The sequence below is a fragment of the Vulpes lagopus genome, chromosome 8 (assembly GCF_018345385.1).
Source record: "Vulpes lagopus strain Blue_001 chromosome 8, ASM1834538v1, whole genome shotgun sequence".
NCBI classification, from domain to species: domain Eukaryota; kingdom Metazoa; phylum Chordata; class Mammalia; order Carnivora; family Canidae; genus Vulpes; species Vulpes lagopus.
In genome coordinates, this window is record NC_054831.1 from 97,643,770 (window position 1) to 97,660,347 (window position 16,578).

At 45.1% G+C, this 16,578-nt stretch overlaps 1 long non-coding RNA gene across 3 annotated transcripts in view; it reads left to right on the forward strand.

Moving 5' to 3' along the window:
* The first annotated feature begins 1,258 nt into the window (after nucleotides 1-1,258).
* LOC121497159 overlaps nucleotides 1,259-16,578 on the forward strand; it is a 312,796-nt gene continuing 297,476 nt past the window's right edge. For all 3 annotated transcript variants that reach the window (XR_005989418.1, XR_005989415.1, XR_005989416.1), the window contains exon 1: nucleotides 1,259-1,611. This is a non-coding gene — a long non-coding RNA (uncharacterized LOC121497159). The remainder of the gene's footprint in view (nucleotides 1,612-16,578) is intronic.

The window sequence follows — 16,578 nt, forward strand, 5'->3', positions numbered from 1 at the left end:
ACCAGAACAGCTCGAATGTACTACCAGCTGGTAGTTTACTCTTGTACTGGAAGGCTGCTTTTCTTACACACAATTCTTTGTTGTGCTAAAGAGGCATAAATGTATAAAAGCCTAAAAGTAAGCCTTCAGTTTCTTTATGCCTGGCAAAATTGTCAGCACAATGTGCCTCGAGAACGTATCCACCATGCTTGCCTTGCAGGGTCGTTGTGAAAGAATTAGATCCTATGTAAGAGTCACCCCATACACGTTACAGTCTATAAAGGACTGACTTATCCATTTTCTCAGTTGAACCTCACAACATCAGTGGGAGGCAGGGAAGGCAGATATTATTATCTCCTGAGAGGGGGTGACCCTGCTGCTGCAGCATATGTGTGGCTTTTGCTGTAGAAAGACTGTTTATCGGTTGTATTTTCAAGTATTTTATATTGTACAGGGGTGTTTATTGCAGCAGTGTTTATAACAGGGAAAAATTGGAACCTACCTGAATGTTCATCAACAGGGGCCTGATTAAAATATAGCAGCGCCCCTACGCGGGATACTATGCAGCTGTGAGGAATTTTGAGTTAGAGGTTTTAGAAGTAACTTCATTAGTGTTGAAGTTTGTTCATTTATTTATTTTCAAGATTTTATTTACTTATTTGAGAGACAGAGACAGAGAGTACCAGTGAGGGAAGGGACAGAGAGGGAGGGGGGAGAAGCAGGTTCCCCGATGAGCAGGGAGCCCGATGCAGGACTCGATCCCAGGACCCTAGGATGATGACCAGGGCCGAACGCAGACACTTAACTGACTGAGCCACCCAGGAGCCCCTGACGTATATTTCCTGGGCAAGAAAATTATTCACTATATGTTTGAGCCAGTAAAACAATGCAGGATGATCCCTTTCTGATAAGGAAAACTGTGCGTGCTACACGGTGCTTCTGTGTGCTAAGAGTGTGCGTGGTATTTGTTTCCTTATGCTCATCGATCATTTTGAAATTTTAATGTTACTCAACATTGACAAGTCAACATTTTCACTCGGCTTAGCTTTGGGGATGACAATGGGACAGGTAAGGCCCTGACCTTGACCTTCCTGGGTAGAGCGATCCCCTTGCGTGTGAGTGTAGCAGCCGTGGGCCTGGCTGGGACCTGAGTTGGACCCGCCGGTGGAAAGGCAGAGCATGAGTTAAGGCACAGTTGACAGGGGTGTGGAATGGGGAAGGGCAGCAGAGAGAGGTGGGGGCACCCCTAGGAGCAGCGGGAAGCCACTCCCCGGAGCCCAGGGGCAGGTGCTGTGGAGGAGGGATCCCCACGGCCGAAGCTGCCGTGGCCAAGGGTCACAGCCCCTGTCAGAAACCGGGGAAGCAGGGAGGAAATACTCTGACCCCTTTTCTCCTGCCTTCTTTTTTTCCCTGCTGCTGCCTCCCATTGCCCAAGCCCAACAGGAAGGAGGGAGTCAAGGAGAACAGTTCACAGGGGTCAGTGCACACAGATGGGGCAGAGGAGAGAGGAAGCGGGTCTGGTGATGGGGGCGCCTGGCCCACGCAGAGGGTGGAGGCCCCAGTGGCAGCCCCCTGGAGAGAAGGGATGTCTCCTCCGGAACGGAAAGCAAGAGCCTGTTGGGGCACTAGGAGGTGAGTGACCTGGTTTTTCTGCTTGTGCTCAGAGCTTCAGGAGCATGGGGATGGGATCACAGGTCACCTGGCCCGAAGGGAGCATGGAAATTCTTTGTGGACTGTTCCAGAGAGAGAAAGAGAGAGAGAGAGAGTTGTGCATCTCTCCCTGTTGCCCCCACTGCCGGGGAAAAGTAGACCCACGTCACCCCCACTGTCCCAGGCTGGCCCCTGCTGTCCCAGCTCTACACCCCAGCCCACAGCAGAATAGCAGCGCCTCACACTTAAGGGGCAGGCAGCTGGCACAGTGTGCTCTCAGCCCTCCTCCTGATGAACTCACTTCCATCCCTCAGCGAACCCTGTGAGGGAGGTGATGTTTGCCTCCTAATCCAGTGGCTAAGAGCAGCACCGTGGAGCAGACTGTTGGGTTTGAGTCCTGCCCCTGCCATTCCCCAGCTGTGTGACTCTCTTCTCCTCTGTAAAATGGGGACAAGAATAGTGTATGGTTCAAGGGATCATTAGGAGGAAGACATGAGTACATGTATGAGTCAAGAGTTCTGAACCGGGCTGGGCATATCGCAATGTCCTTAGTTCCCACATAAGGAAACTGAGGCACAGAGATGTAGTTGCCTCAAGTCACAGAGCTGATAAGCAGCAGAGCTGGGACTCTGACCAGGAAGTGGGGTTCCAGTGTGACACAAAAGGGCCACTCTTTCCCTCCCTGCCGCTCTGAAGCCGAGGGGATCACCTCCTCAGGTTTGAAGTGGGTCCACACTCTCTGCCGGTGCAAGATGCAAAACAAGTCCCTCACACTTCGGGACACTCTCGCCACCGTGCAGGTAACAGTCTGCAGTCTGCAGAAATCTCATCCACCTTTCAAATCTCACTTCCTCCTGGCTCACTTCCTGCAGGTGTGTGGACCCCCCCCACCCCCCACCCCTCACCCCCGCCCCGACAGCAGGCATCTGGCAGATAGGGGTGAGTGAGTGGCTGCTTCGCAGTCTCACATTCCTGGAAATCAGAAGAAAGAGCAGAGTTGTGAGAATCTGAGGGTCCAGGTCCACCCGGGGTGGGGGGGTGGCGTCCTCAGTTTCCAAAATGTGCATTCTGGAGAGCCATGGCAACTATGCGTTCCAGTTCAGCTCCCTGCTCTGGGCTGATGGAGAGGATGTGGACAGGCTCCCTCCTTGGACAGAAGATGTCAGGGCACTGCCGTCAGTTTAGCCACTCACCTGAGAAGGGTCAGGAGCAGTCAGGGAGGGCCATGAGGAAAAGCCAGCACCAAATGTTGAGGTAACTGAAAGAGCTCAGCCTGGAATTCACCAGTTCTTAAAGCCTGGGCCATACGTACCACAATCCCTCCTGCTCTTTGGTTCATTTCTTGGAAACAAGCTTACCTGCATCTCTTTCATGGCTTCCTCTTAGAGGATTTATAACTAGATTTTTCATCAGCTTCATCTTTCCTTTTACAGTGTAATATGATCAGTTACCACGCACAAGAGAAGCTGTGCCACCAACACGAATCGAAAGGCCCCACGTTGCTGGTCTATAGGATGATTTTCTGGTGTATAGGGAATGTGGCTTCCTTAGAAGCACCTCGCAGCTACAGAACTTAATGAGCCACCAGTTCCTTTTGGGCATTGCGAGCAGGTCCCCTTCCTCTGGGCAGATGGCAGCCTGTGCCAGGACTCTGCTTGGTGAGGGAAGGCCCACCCACTCCCCAGCCAAGCCCCCTGTGCAGGGCTCACCCACACAGCCTACCTACAGACCAGTGATGGGCATTGCATCCACAACTAGAATCTACCATAACCTAAGCAGGAGCCTGATATTTTGGGCTCTTCAATTTTTTTTTTCTTACCCGAAAACAAGCAAGCAAGCTAGCAAACAAATAAAAAAGCACCTTGTTGTCCATGTGAGTATAGATTGCTTGAATTACAGCACATGGACATCTCACTTCACGGGAAAATAATGTTTTGTGAAGTCTGGGATAGTGTCTTAGCCTGGGTTCTCTCAGAAAGCAAAACCTGAGACAGGAGGGTGATGGAGGTGGTTGATTTGGGAAACACAGGCCCCAGGATTGACGGGAAATAAAAGATGTCAAACAAGACGGAAAGGAAGTCAATCCAAGGTGTTTATTGAGCTGGTTCCTGGTGGGGTCAAAGGGGCTCCAAGCTCCTTGGACATTTGAAGACCATCCATCCTCTCAAGGAGAGAAAGTGAGGATGGATCACTTCCTGGCTCCTGGCACCAATCAGTCAAGGGTTGTCCCTGGGGTGTTAACTCCTCAAACATCTAGGTGTGTACATACATCAGAATGGTTGAGTCGATGGTAGTGTTGGCAGAGACACTGGGTCAGGGAAGGCAAACCCATATCCATTTCTGGTAAGGCTGAGTCAGTGGTCCTTCGAGGATAGAGGGTGTCTGATGGAAAAAACCTACCTCCAAGTGACTGGCTGGTTTCCTCAAGGACCATCTGCCATACGGAGAGTTCCTTGCCAGTCTCTCTAGTGACCAATATGGCAGTTCCAGTGATTCAGTACAGTGGTTGCTAGACAGGTCGTAGTGAGATGGCACTCATACTGTTGGGGCCATGCAGATCCTCTGTCCCTGACCTGTGTCCCCTCTGTCATGCAAGTCCCAGAGGGGCTAGGGAGAGAGGCTGGCTGGCATCCTCAGGATATCTTTCCGCTTAGTGGTTCAGTGACACCCTTGTAGGGGAGGTGCTCTGGTGGGCCTGGATTTGAATTGGAGATCCAGGTGCTCTGTGCCTGGTAGCATAGGTCCATCTGCATGATTTTCTCCACGGTCTCTTGTATCCAGACTTCAAACCTTTGAGGTTTCCAACCCAACCAGCAAGCCATTTGCCATGGCCTGTGGGTCTAGATATACCCAGAACTCAGACAGCTTCCCCCACCTGTAAAGTGAAGGAGCAAGTGCATTGTTTACAGCTCTGCTCATTGGGAGGAGTGACCTTCACTATTCCTCAGGGCCACTCTGCACAGGGCTCTAGTATGGTGGTCCAATTATTGCTGGCACTAACTTGTCAAGACAATCCATCTATGAACTAGGTCTAAGTTTTGTTTTGTTTTGTTTTGTTTTGTTTTTCTCTTCATTGGTTACCTGTAGGGAATTATAAGGCCTTAGGTGTGAACTGAGCAAGAGATAGATAACACAGGAATCTGAGGCAGATGGAACTTCCTTGTGTCCTCTGGATCCCTTCTGGCCCAGTCTCGAGTGAACCATTTCCACTGTATGATGTACTGCTGCTGTGCCTGTCTGACTTTGTCTGTCTAATACTACCCAGCTCATAATGAGCAGTTCTGGTTGCATGGTCACTTGGTGTCCCATGATCAGAAGATCCATCTCTATGAGGGCTCAGGAGCTGCTTTTCAAACGGGTTTTAGTTTTTTACTGCAGAAGGAAAGTCTAGTTCTGGAACTCTAGGATCTATGGGCTTGGCAGAGACTACACACACACCACATCTTTATTCACAGCAGATAACACCATTAGATCTACTTGTTATATGGCCTGAGTGGCAGGGCCATTTATGGCAAGATCTGCTGCAGATTTTGCTCTGACACTCAAAACTGGCAGCCTTCCAGGTCACCCAATAAATGAATTGGAGCAGTATTCCCAAGAGTGACATATGCTGCTTCTAATTTCTAAAGATTTTTAGTGGCTTTAAATCACCTCAAAATTCTTTGACACTTCTGCCATCAAGAGACAAGGTCCATGTTCTCTCTTCTGGAATCTGGGTAGGCTTTTTACTATTTCAAGTTAGAGAAGACAGCAGAAGACACATTCTGTGATTTCAGAGGCTATGTCATAAATGGCTGTCTCCCTTGTTCACTGGGACACTTGCTCTTCCAACTACCCTGAAGCTGCCATACTGTGAAGAAATCACAGTTGGAACACAGTTGGAACACCCACATGGTGAGGCCATGTGTTGGTGCTCCACCTGATGGTCCTTCCTGAGCCTAGCCTTCAAGTGCCCCAGCCTAGGCACTAGAAATATAGGTGAAGATGATTCCGTAAGATTCTAGTCCAGTTTATGTCACCCCCAGCTGTGGGAGTTTCCCCACTTAAAGCTCCAGCCAGCCTTTCTCAACTGAGGTTCCTCATCTGCGCCACACAAGACAAAGTGGTTGAGTGACTATTTTTTTTTCCATTCTCCCAAGTACCATTTTAGATGCACAAGAGAGAGATTAGTTTGTTATATACAAATGGATGTCTGAGGGCATCAGGGCTTTATTCTTCTGTGGAACCCCAATTTAGAAAAGCTGGCAGAAATCGAGAAGTTGAAACAAGACATTCCAAAATTCTGACCCTCAGAACCAGTGACCATAATAACATGGTAGTTGTTGTACATCATTAGGTTTTGTTGTGGCTTATTATGCAGCAGTAGAAGAAGGGAATAAGGTACAAGATTTAACATCCTGTTCTTTACCTCAAAGATGGTATAGCAGCATGCCTCAGATCACTGGACTCCTGAAAAATGTCAGTGATGTTGCAGCTTGGAGTATCTTTGTGGGGTTTAATTTCTCTGACACAGGACTTGCAATCTCTGTTTAGCGGGTTAAATTTGTATGATGTCATCAGGATAGTGTCCCACATATTAAGGCAGTGAAGACCCCTGCAGACTACTTTGCCATCGCACGAGAGACTTCACATAGCCTCAAGCAAGACTACGAATGTGTACTGATGTCCTTCCCACTTAAATGAGACTGACTTTTGATCCTGGTTATTGATGATAGGTTAAAAAGAATATGTTCATCAGATCAGTAACAACATACGGAATGCCAGAGGCTGTGTTGATCTGTTTTAGTAAAAATATCATTTATTGCTCGGCAACTGAGACTGGTGCTACCCTGTGGTGGTTGATGGTAGTCCAACTATCATCCCTCACGATGTTAGTTTATGTTTTCAAGGGCCATACAGGTGAATTAGCTAACATGGATATGATAGAGAATATCATCCCCATGTACTTTAAGAATGGCATTAATTCTTTTTCAGGATACAGTGTTGACTTGGGTTTACTTCCTTGGCTGGTGGGATTGGGGATGGATAGTTTCAGAGGCTTCCACTTGGCCCTTCCCACTTAATGGCTCTTACCCTGTAGTTCAGGGAACCAGTAGAAGGATACCGTCAGCTACTTTGTTCATCCAAATAATGCACTTGAGAAACAGGGGAATAACTACCACGAGGGTCTGTGGACCTATGGGATATGGTGTGCTTGTGCCAGCTCACAGTTTCTTTTCGCAGTTCTACAAGTCAGGTACTATCTTAGTCTCTCTCATCACTGGGAACACGCTATGGCTGGCCTTTCAGCCACTGCCATAGGTGTCTGAGGGTCAAAGCATCTTCCAGCTCTTGTGTTCATATAGCATGACATTCTAGAACTCTATCATTCTTATTGATGCCAAGTTGCTTAGACTTATGGCACCATTTCTTCCTATCAACTCTAGGGTGCAGGGGACAGGCACTATTGGAGTTACCAGTGCTTTTTTCATCACTGCATTTCTTACTGATCTCACTAATAAATCCATCTCCCACCCCTTGGCCCTTCCTTGATAGTCTGCCAAGTTCATTTTAGCAACTCTATCTTATTTACTGTAATCCATTGTTACAGCCAAGCTTCAAAGAGTCGTGCTGGCGATGCATTATGACTGGATCCTGATGTTTTTGCCAGGATGTTAGATCCTGAGTCAAGGAAGAATGCTCCCATCTCAATGAATTCTTCCCATTCACCTTAATCTTCAGGCCTCCATTGTCTCACCCTCTCAATGTGTGCTTCTGTGAGTGTTTTGCTGGTTTCTGCCAATACCTATTTGCCAGATCTTGCAAATGAGCAAGTATACAATGAGTGAGCATCCTATTCCTGAATCAGGCTGTGCTTAGACCTGACTCCAGTTATTGGTAATGAGAGCAGGGCAAGGTCAAACCTTGGGGAGGACAAGCATCACTTTGTGAAGCACTTGCTTCAGATAAGATCTTGGCAGCATTTCTACATAAGGGGGACCTGTTTTATTCTGGAAAGGGATATAGAGTTTTTGCCTTGAGACCAGAGTTGATGACAATATCTATTTTTTCCCATCTTCTTTTCTCTATTTCTGCCCTTCTTTTAGGTTGAGTATTTTTTTATGATTCTGTTTGATCTCCTTCATTGTCTTCTTAGCTAAAACTTATTGTTTTGTTACACTGTACTTCACACATAGCTTAAGAACCTTATAATAGGATACATCCATTTCTCCCCTCTAGGGCTTCACACTATTTTTGTCATACATTTCATATATATGTTTATATATATATAATCAACTTTCCTTTACATTAGTTTTCGTTGCTATTTAAACAGCCAGTTATCTTTTAGACAGCTTTAGTTAATTTTTAAATGTCTTATCTACTTATCCTTTCCAGGGCTCTTCATTCCTTTGTGTAGATCTGTTATTTTTCCTTCTGCCTGAAGGACTTTGTTTAACATTTCTTGTAGCATGAATCTCCCAGTGACAAAGTCTTTCTTCTCTTGTGTGTCTAAAAAGTCTTTATTTAGTCTTAATTTCTGAAAGGTATTTTCACTGGGTATAGAATTCTAGGTTGACAGTTGTTCATCTTTACAGATATTGCTCATTGTTACCTCATTGACATTATTTCTGTTGAGAAGCCACTGCCATTCTTTTGCTATTGTTCCTCTGTACATTTTTCTATGACTGCTTTTGAGATTTCCTCTTTATCATTGGTTTGAATAATTTCTTTATGATGTTTGTTGGTATAGTTTGCTTTATGTTTCCTATGCTTGGGCTTTAATTCTTTCTCCACACTCCATCTACTCTCCTTGCAGACCGCAGTTACGTGGCTGTTGGACTGCTTAAAGTTGTCCCAAAGAGCAGTGAGTCTCCTTTTTTCCCATTCTTTTTTCTCTCTGTGTTTAATTAGAAAGAGTGTCTACTGCTATTTACTAGAGTTCTTTAAAGTTTTTTTCTAACAATATCCAATCTGTAATTCAGTGTAATTTTTAACCTCAGAAATTATAGCTTTCATCAGTAGAAGTTCATCTTGGGTCTTTTAAATATCTCCCATGTTTGTACTTCACTAGTTGACTACCTGTAGTACAGTTTTAATAATTTTTTGAATGTCCTTGTCTGTTAATTCTAACATCTATGTCAGTTCTGGGCTGGTTTGATTGATTGTTATTTGCCCTCATTATTGATCATATTTTCCTGCCTCCTTGCATAACTGGTAATTTTTTACTGGATGCCATACTTTGTGTATTTTACTTTGCTGGGTTCTGGCTATTTTTATATTCCTATAAATATTCTTGAGCTTTGTTCTGGGATGCAGCTAAATTGCTTGTAAACAGTTTGCTCCCTTTTGGTTCTTGTTTTTAAGATTTGTTAGGTGGAACCAGAACTGTGTTTAGTCTAGGGTGAATTATTTTTCAGTCCTGAGGAAAAAAACCTTCTGAGTACTCTACCCTATGAATACCCTTCTGAGTATATGCCCTATGAATTATGAGCCTTTTTAGTCTGGCTGGTAGAAACAGGCACTATTCATGGTCCTGCTCCCTCTAATTTTTCTGGGTGGCAACTTCCTCATTGGGTAGCTTACTCATATGCATTCCTTGATCAATACTCTGCTAAATATCCAAGGGGGGGGGCCTCTGTAGATGTCTGATACTCTTATTCTGTGCAGCTCTCTCCTCTTCAGTAGTCTGTTCTGCAAACTCTAGCTGCCTTGGTCTCTAAGAATCATCCCTGTTTTCTCTCAGGGAATGCACCAGACTCCTGTGCCTAGAATTCCCACCCCTGCACAAGGGCCTGAAAAGTCTCTCAAAGCAGTTAGCTTTTATAGGGGCAATTGTTTGTTTCCTATCTCTTGGGAATCACTGGTTTTGGTTGCCTAATATCCAGTGTTTTAAAAATTACTGTTGCACAAATTCTGTTCATCATTTTGGTTGTTCCAGATAGGAAGGTCTCTATTACTACATCTTGGCTAGTAATGGAGTATCTCTGTTTTAAAATATCTAACACTATATTCAACCTTTCATTTGTAGAATATTTGCAAAGATCTTGAGTGCAGGAACCAAGCTGACTTAATCTTTGTAACCCCAGATGACTGACACAGGACTTTGCACATAGGAGGTGTTTGGTAAATGGTTGGAAAATTGAATTGCAATAGGACAAGCAGATAAAAATTTCCCAAAGAGATATTTTTTGCTTTATGTGAGAAAGTAAGATCTAACTAAGAGTTCAATAATGGAAACTTTAAAGGTAGTAGTGATCTTTCTGTTATGGGAAATGTTCAAGCAGAGTGAGGGTGCTCATTTGCTGGAAATGTTGATTTTTCCAGAGAAAACCTCAATCTGATGCCAATTTTTCCGTTAACACTTCTCAACCTTACTATTGCCAAATATGAGATATTATGAAAATAAGTATTAAGGACTTTTTCTCTAGATTAAGTATAAAATGATAGTCCCCTATAAACTTTTCTAAAGCTATACTCTCTGTTATTGACAGAACATCATCTAAAAAGGAAGCTTAGATACTATACATCCATACTGGCTGATTGAGAAATGTCAATACATGGGAATTCGGGGACTTGTTTTAAGTTATACAGTCAACTGTAGAACCAATCCAAGAACACAGGTGTCTAAATGCAGGACAGAATCCTTTCCCTTTGGCTATGTTGTCTCAGAATACAAAAGAAGGTTCAAAGAGTCCAATTCTTATGTTTTTAGTGTGGGTTTTAAAAGTATGCAAGAACAAAGCTAGTGGAACAACTGTGGGATTCAGATAACATGGCACGTGTCTCCATCATAGAAAGTAAGCCTGAAATCAGAGTTGCTCTGCAGCAGAGGTTAAACAATAAGAAAATGGACCGGGGCTCCCCAGGGCCCTGATGATCTGAAGAATCTAGACAGGCATTGAATGAAGTCAGACAAGTAGGGGTTCAGGTGAGCTAGACAGTTTTCAAAGTAAATAAAACACGTCCAATAGCACAACCTCATTTCAGGTTGTGAAACAGAATTTCTGGATAAAAGAGTTTTATTTATTTATTTTTAAATATTAAATGCAATTTATTAACTATTTAACTGTATGCGTTAGGGACTAAATGTTTTCTGTCTCCTTCAAATTCTTTTTTTAAAATAAATTTATTTTTTATTGGTGTTCAATTTGCCAACATACAGAATAACACCCAGTGCTCATCCCATCAAGTGCCCACCTCAGTGCCCGCCACCCAGTCACCCCCACCCCCCACCCACCTCCCCTTCCATGACCCCTAGTTTGTTTCCCAGAGTTTAGATAATCAGGGCTTTGCAGCATAGACACAAGAGCAGAGGAAAATAATTGAGAAATTTAGGTAACAAGGAAGCTGGTAGCTATAACGCCATTCTCTTTGGTTTCTGATGGTTAAATTTCCAAAATTCACTGAGGCAGTGTAGTGAACAGAACAGAAAATGTTGGGCACTTAAATAATCTCCCTAGCCTACATCACTGAATGCCAAAGTAGTATTGCAATTTATGAGTGCTTCAGGAAGGAAGGACAAAGTAAAGGCTAGAGGGGACAGGATGAGAGCATCCTGCTTGTTGTGGAGAAGTAGGGTCACAGAAAAGGGGGGCAAAGGGAGAAAGGGGCTATAGAAGGGCTTCATCAGTGTCAGAGTTAGCAGTGAGGCTCAGTTGTACAGTGGAAATGGGGAGGAGAACTAAACAAGCCTGGACTATTAAGCAGTAGTATCAGACTTGATTGAGAACAGTGGGCTCCACCCAGCACCACCACCAGCTCTCTGCCTCCACCACTCTTTATTTTTCTGTCTTCAAGACCCAAAGCCCTATCTCCAGCCTGCTAGGAACCCCATGGCTTGAGACCTAGCAAAGTAGACACAGGGACCTGAAAGGGGTGGGAGAACAAATGAGAAAAAAAGGATCAGTGGGCTCTGGAGAAGAAAATGTAGAGATGGTTCATCCAAGAGGAAAAGAGAGTGAGTCTTTGGTCAGACTGGAAAGGGGATGACAGTGGATGGTGCCAGAGGCTCCATTTCTGACTTCTTTTTCCACCTCTGCAACCTGGTATTTCTTCCTTGGGGGTAAAGGCATCAGGAACATGAAATAGTTTTTGTGAGGAAAGTATTCCCTTTTCTATTGCATTTCCATAAAAAGTCTAGAGAAAGCCTCAGTTAGAACCACTTTTTCCTTAACAGCATTTCAATATGGCCTCCTCTCCCCACCCTTCTTTTGACGAGTGACTAGGCATCAGGGTAAGATCCCCAGTAAGCAACTGTAGTTAGCTGGAGTTGGGATACAGTGCTTTGTTTCCACAGTATTTAGTGTTCTGCATTTAGACACAGTATTTCCATTTTGATGCTAAGTGATCTGGCTTTCACTTTACACTAGCTTAAAGTTTCCTTTAAAATGAAATTTGAAAAAAAAAAAAAGTATTGAAATTCAAGCTGCCTGATTGGAAACTAATTATTCAACAAAATTCATCACTGACCTGGTCAAGAGAATGACAGTTTGGTGTGGTAGAGCTAAACTCTGGTCTAGGAAGCAGGACTATGCCAGGGGCTCCAAGTGGGATTTTTTTTAGATCAGAGTGATTTCATTTTCATTTTTTATCAATGGAAGACATAGCTCCTAGCCAGAACTTAGCATTAGATGTCCACAGTTTTAACATATTAAATTACTAAAGTTTTAGTCAAAGACAAAGAAGTGAATGTTTTAGTGAGTCCATGCCAACTTACCACACATATAAGCTCAGAGATATTAAAAGGTCATGTGAAGACCCTCAGCCTTAAGGGGCTCTTGGATGCCACCCATTGGAGTAGATTATTTTTAAGGGTGTTCTGGTTCCAAAACACTGTGCCAAGTGTTCACTCCAAGGGCCAGCAAATGCAATGATCTGATAAAGAAGAATAGTGACAGATTATCACATTAAAATCTCATTTTCTTTATCTCTACACCTCACCTATCAAGTAGGTAGCCTGGAATGAATCTACTTGAAACAGAGGTCAGATGCCAAGCATAAACTTGTCCCCTAAATTCCCCTCTCCTAAGAAAAACGTTCTCATCCAAAGTTTTACAACATTTACTTGAAGGTCAAAGGAAGTGAAGACCTTCCTAGGTGATATGGGCAAGGGGAACGAGGTGGTTGGCCTGGTTGGCCTACTTCTCTCCCAGAAAGCCTGCAGAAAGCCCAGAGAATTTTCTATCTGTAGACCCCTTCCCGCCCCCCCCCCCCCCCCAGCATCCCTTCTCTGTATTCTAGGGAACAACAGGGGTTAGGATAGTAGCTTTAGAGACTGACAGCCAGGGTTCAAATTTCAACTCCCATAGGGAACCTCCATTTTATTTAAATTTTCACATTTGTCTAGCATAATAACTCAGTGAAGTAGGTTCAACTTCAGGGCAGTTGCTGTTACTACAAAACCTTTATGTGAATTAGAAAAGCACATGCCCGTCTCCCAAAACGAAGGCATTCTCTCTCTCTATCTCTCTCTCTCTCTCTCTCTCTCTCTCTCTCTCTCACACACACACACACACACACACACACACACACACACACACTGGGCACATAAATCACAAAAAGCACCCTGATCTCAGGGCTAATGCAGTCTCCAGTGGGGAGGAGGGGGGTGGCTTGGCAAAGGGAACAAGGAGAAGATTCGGCACCCACCTGCCCCTTCCCTGGATGCTTTTACGAAGGGCTCAGCCTACCAAACCTTACACAGTGGCCTGAGAGTTATCACCATTTTACAGCCAGGAAAGTTTAGATATTTGCGTTTTAAAAAGATCACCCTGGCTGTTTGGTCAAAAATGGATTAGAGGAGGATGGCCTTAGAGGCAGGGAGTTTTAGAAGCCTGCCACAGCTGTGCAAGTGAGAGATGATGGGCATTCACGATAAGGGGCAGTGGTAGGGTGGTAAGGTGCACAAACATTCCCAGGATGGTGAGGGGACAGACTAGACGGGTCTGGAGGCTGCAATGAGGAGTCAAGAGATGATGATGGTGGTGGTGATGGTGACGATGTCAGCGGTACTATTTACTGATGACTTGTTTGTACCAGGTACTAACTTATTTACATAAGTTCTGTGAACCAGGAGAATTGACCACATTTCATTCCTGCATGGTTGCTATGAGAGTCAAGGTAGCATAAAGTGTCTGTGCCACAGTAGACCTCTCTTAAGTGGTGAATACTAGTCTAATTATTAGTGAGCAGCCAGCATTTGAAATTCCTCTCTTAGTTCAGACGTCCTAGTTTGTGTGAACGGCCAGTGGTAGATAAGGTAGGTGGTCGAGTGTAATTAAGACAATGCTTTCATAGCTCACTGGCCATCAGATTAGATTCCTCAGGTGACTTTTAAAGGTAACAGATACTCAATCCTACCTTCATCCCATTGGTCTGGACTCGGGGGTCTGTGTATCAATGTTTTAAAAGCTTTCCATGTTGCCAGCTCTGAGAACCACTGAGTTAAGAGTCTTTGGCATCAGACAAACCAGGTGAAATTCTGGCTTTGCTCATCAAGGCATGGTTTCGAGGAGGATGGTCATACAGCCCTTTCCAGGTTATGTGAGGGTTAAATGAGGGGTGGTACGTACACCACAGTACGTACCTGGCATAGGTCTGGGGACATCTCTGTTTCTGCTTAGCTTGGCATGGTGTCTGGTCTCCAATGTGGGGTCAGTAGGTGTGACTGCCATGCCTGTGAGGTCAGGATGCAAAAGGACCTGAGGAGGCCATGGACCAGCCCCAAAACTGAGAGCTCTACATCCATTACCTTCCTTAATCCTGGCCCAAAGTCTGTCCGTCTCTCAGATGCAAAAACCCAGAACTACGGATTAGATTGTCAACCCGAGGAAGCTGGAGTTGGAGTCCTGGTCTATGTCTTTCTACTCCACACCACAAATAAAATCCAGGCCATGCTTGTTATTCTGGAGAAGGACTTGTTACAGAAGCAATAGTGCCATGAAGAAGAACCCTTGTCTGTCTGTCTTTGAACTACTAGACTGAGCCACACAGTGACTGAAGGACAAGGAGGAACTCATAGCCAGCCAGGGCAGCGCAGAGCCTCTCGGTCGGCAGTGGTGTGGTGGTGATGGGCAAGGAGGAGAGTGTGTGGAGAGGGAGGTGGGCAGGAGGCCAGGAGCAGAGAATCACGTACCTAGTATGTGGCCGGGGTAATGAGATGACATATGTCAGCCAATACAATAGCTGGTAGAGAGTAAGTCCTCAGTGATCATTATCTTAACTTCTTCCTCTTCCAGAGCTGCCTTCTGCCCCTAAGATAAGAGTCCATTCTCTTTAGTGGGATACATCTGTTGGCCTGTCTGCCCACCCTTCCCCTTTCTGGGAATTGCTCCCCCTCCTCATGTTCCTGGGGGCAACCATGGTCATACAATGTCCCCTTTGGTCTTCGGGAGAACTCAGAAATGGAATCCATTAGAGAAAAGTAGCCACTCTGTCCTGGGAGATTTGGACTTTCTCTTTTTCATGTGTTTTTGCTTTTATCAGAGCAGGTGATCTGCTACTGGCCAGATACAACTGCATTCGGATACTGTACGGGGGTCCAAGGCTAACCCAAACCACTCATGGGAATGCCAATTTCTTGTAATGAATTAGAAATCTAATGCTAGCAGCTTCCCTGCTAAGTGAAAAAAATTACATAATTCCTTCTGCACCGCTGCATCAGGCAGATTTTTTTTTCTTTTTCTGAACATACAGTAAATCCCAAGTGTTTTAAGCCGTGGTACCTTTCTTTAAACACAATATGAAATCACTACCAAATTTAAATAAAAAATAAATTCCGGGTAGTGCTAAGAGATTCTCCTGCCAAAAACTCTCACACAATTAACACACGAGCAGAATGTGTTGCTAATTTCATGCCACCGGAGTCTTTTCTACTTCAGAATATAGAAACAAAATCGGGTCAGAGCTCCAATAATAACGGGATTTTGCTTAAATATACAGCCCTGCGGTGCAGGTATGTTGTAGGCATGGGCTAAAAGTGGAATCACAGTGATGCATGAAAGAGCTTACCCCTGCAAATACAACTGGAGGAATTTGTCTCCAGCTTCTTTGCTGCAGGAGAGAGAGAATGAGGGAGAGAGAGAGAGAGAGAGAGGTTGAGAGGTTGAGAGAGAGAGTACAGCACTGCCCGGTTCTGGGGGGGGGACAACATGATCATCAGTGTTTATCCATCCACGCGCCTCTGCTAGGGGGGCAAACGCCAGGCAAATTAAACTTGGGGACCCACGCCCCGTAAATCCTAGAGCTCTGGTTGCCCTCCGGTCTCTCAGACTGTCTCTCTCCAGCCTCACTCACCTCCCACCTCTTCGCCTTCTTAAGCAGACCTGGTCTTTTCCATAACAAAAACAGCATAAGGAAAATATTTTGGCAGCATTCGGGGCCTTTCGCATGGTGACCCTGACCTCCAAATCAATTTTCTTTATTCTTAACCCGACCTTGGCATCCATTCTCGCTGGTGTTCAATATTAGTTACAAAATCCTGAACTCCGGGAGACCTTGCCTCCTCCTCCCCCAGACGGCGAGGGCAGGCCACGCTGCCTGCCGAAGCAGGCTCTTGACAAAGAAAAATAAGAAGGGGATCAGCCCACACTGTGGGTTCCATAGGAGTCTCATTTGCACCAAATGCCATTAGCCCCATTATTTACTCAGACAACAGCGGAGGCGGGCGCCCCGGCTTGTGGAGGGCGCCCCGATGCCACCATGCATCATCGGGGCCCAGCGCTCTGCTAAATAGTGATATGGAAGGTGGGGCTGGTCCATACAATCCATCACCCACGGGGTCACCTAGTGCAGGGACTGGAAAAATTGTGCCCACTTCGCCATCGCCGCCCGCATTCATCCCGGGAAGGGGGTGAACTGCTAAGAGAAAGTGCCAATTTCAGCACACGTGTTAAAAAGAGAAGCAAAGAATAAAAAGAAAAGAAAGCATCTCCCCGACTAAGACGGGGGAGGGAGGTCTTTAAAGGAGAA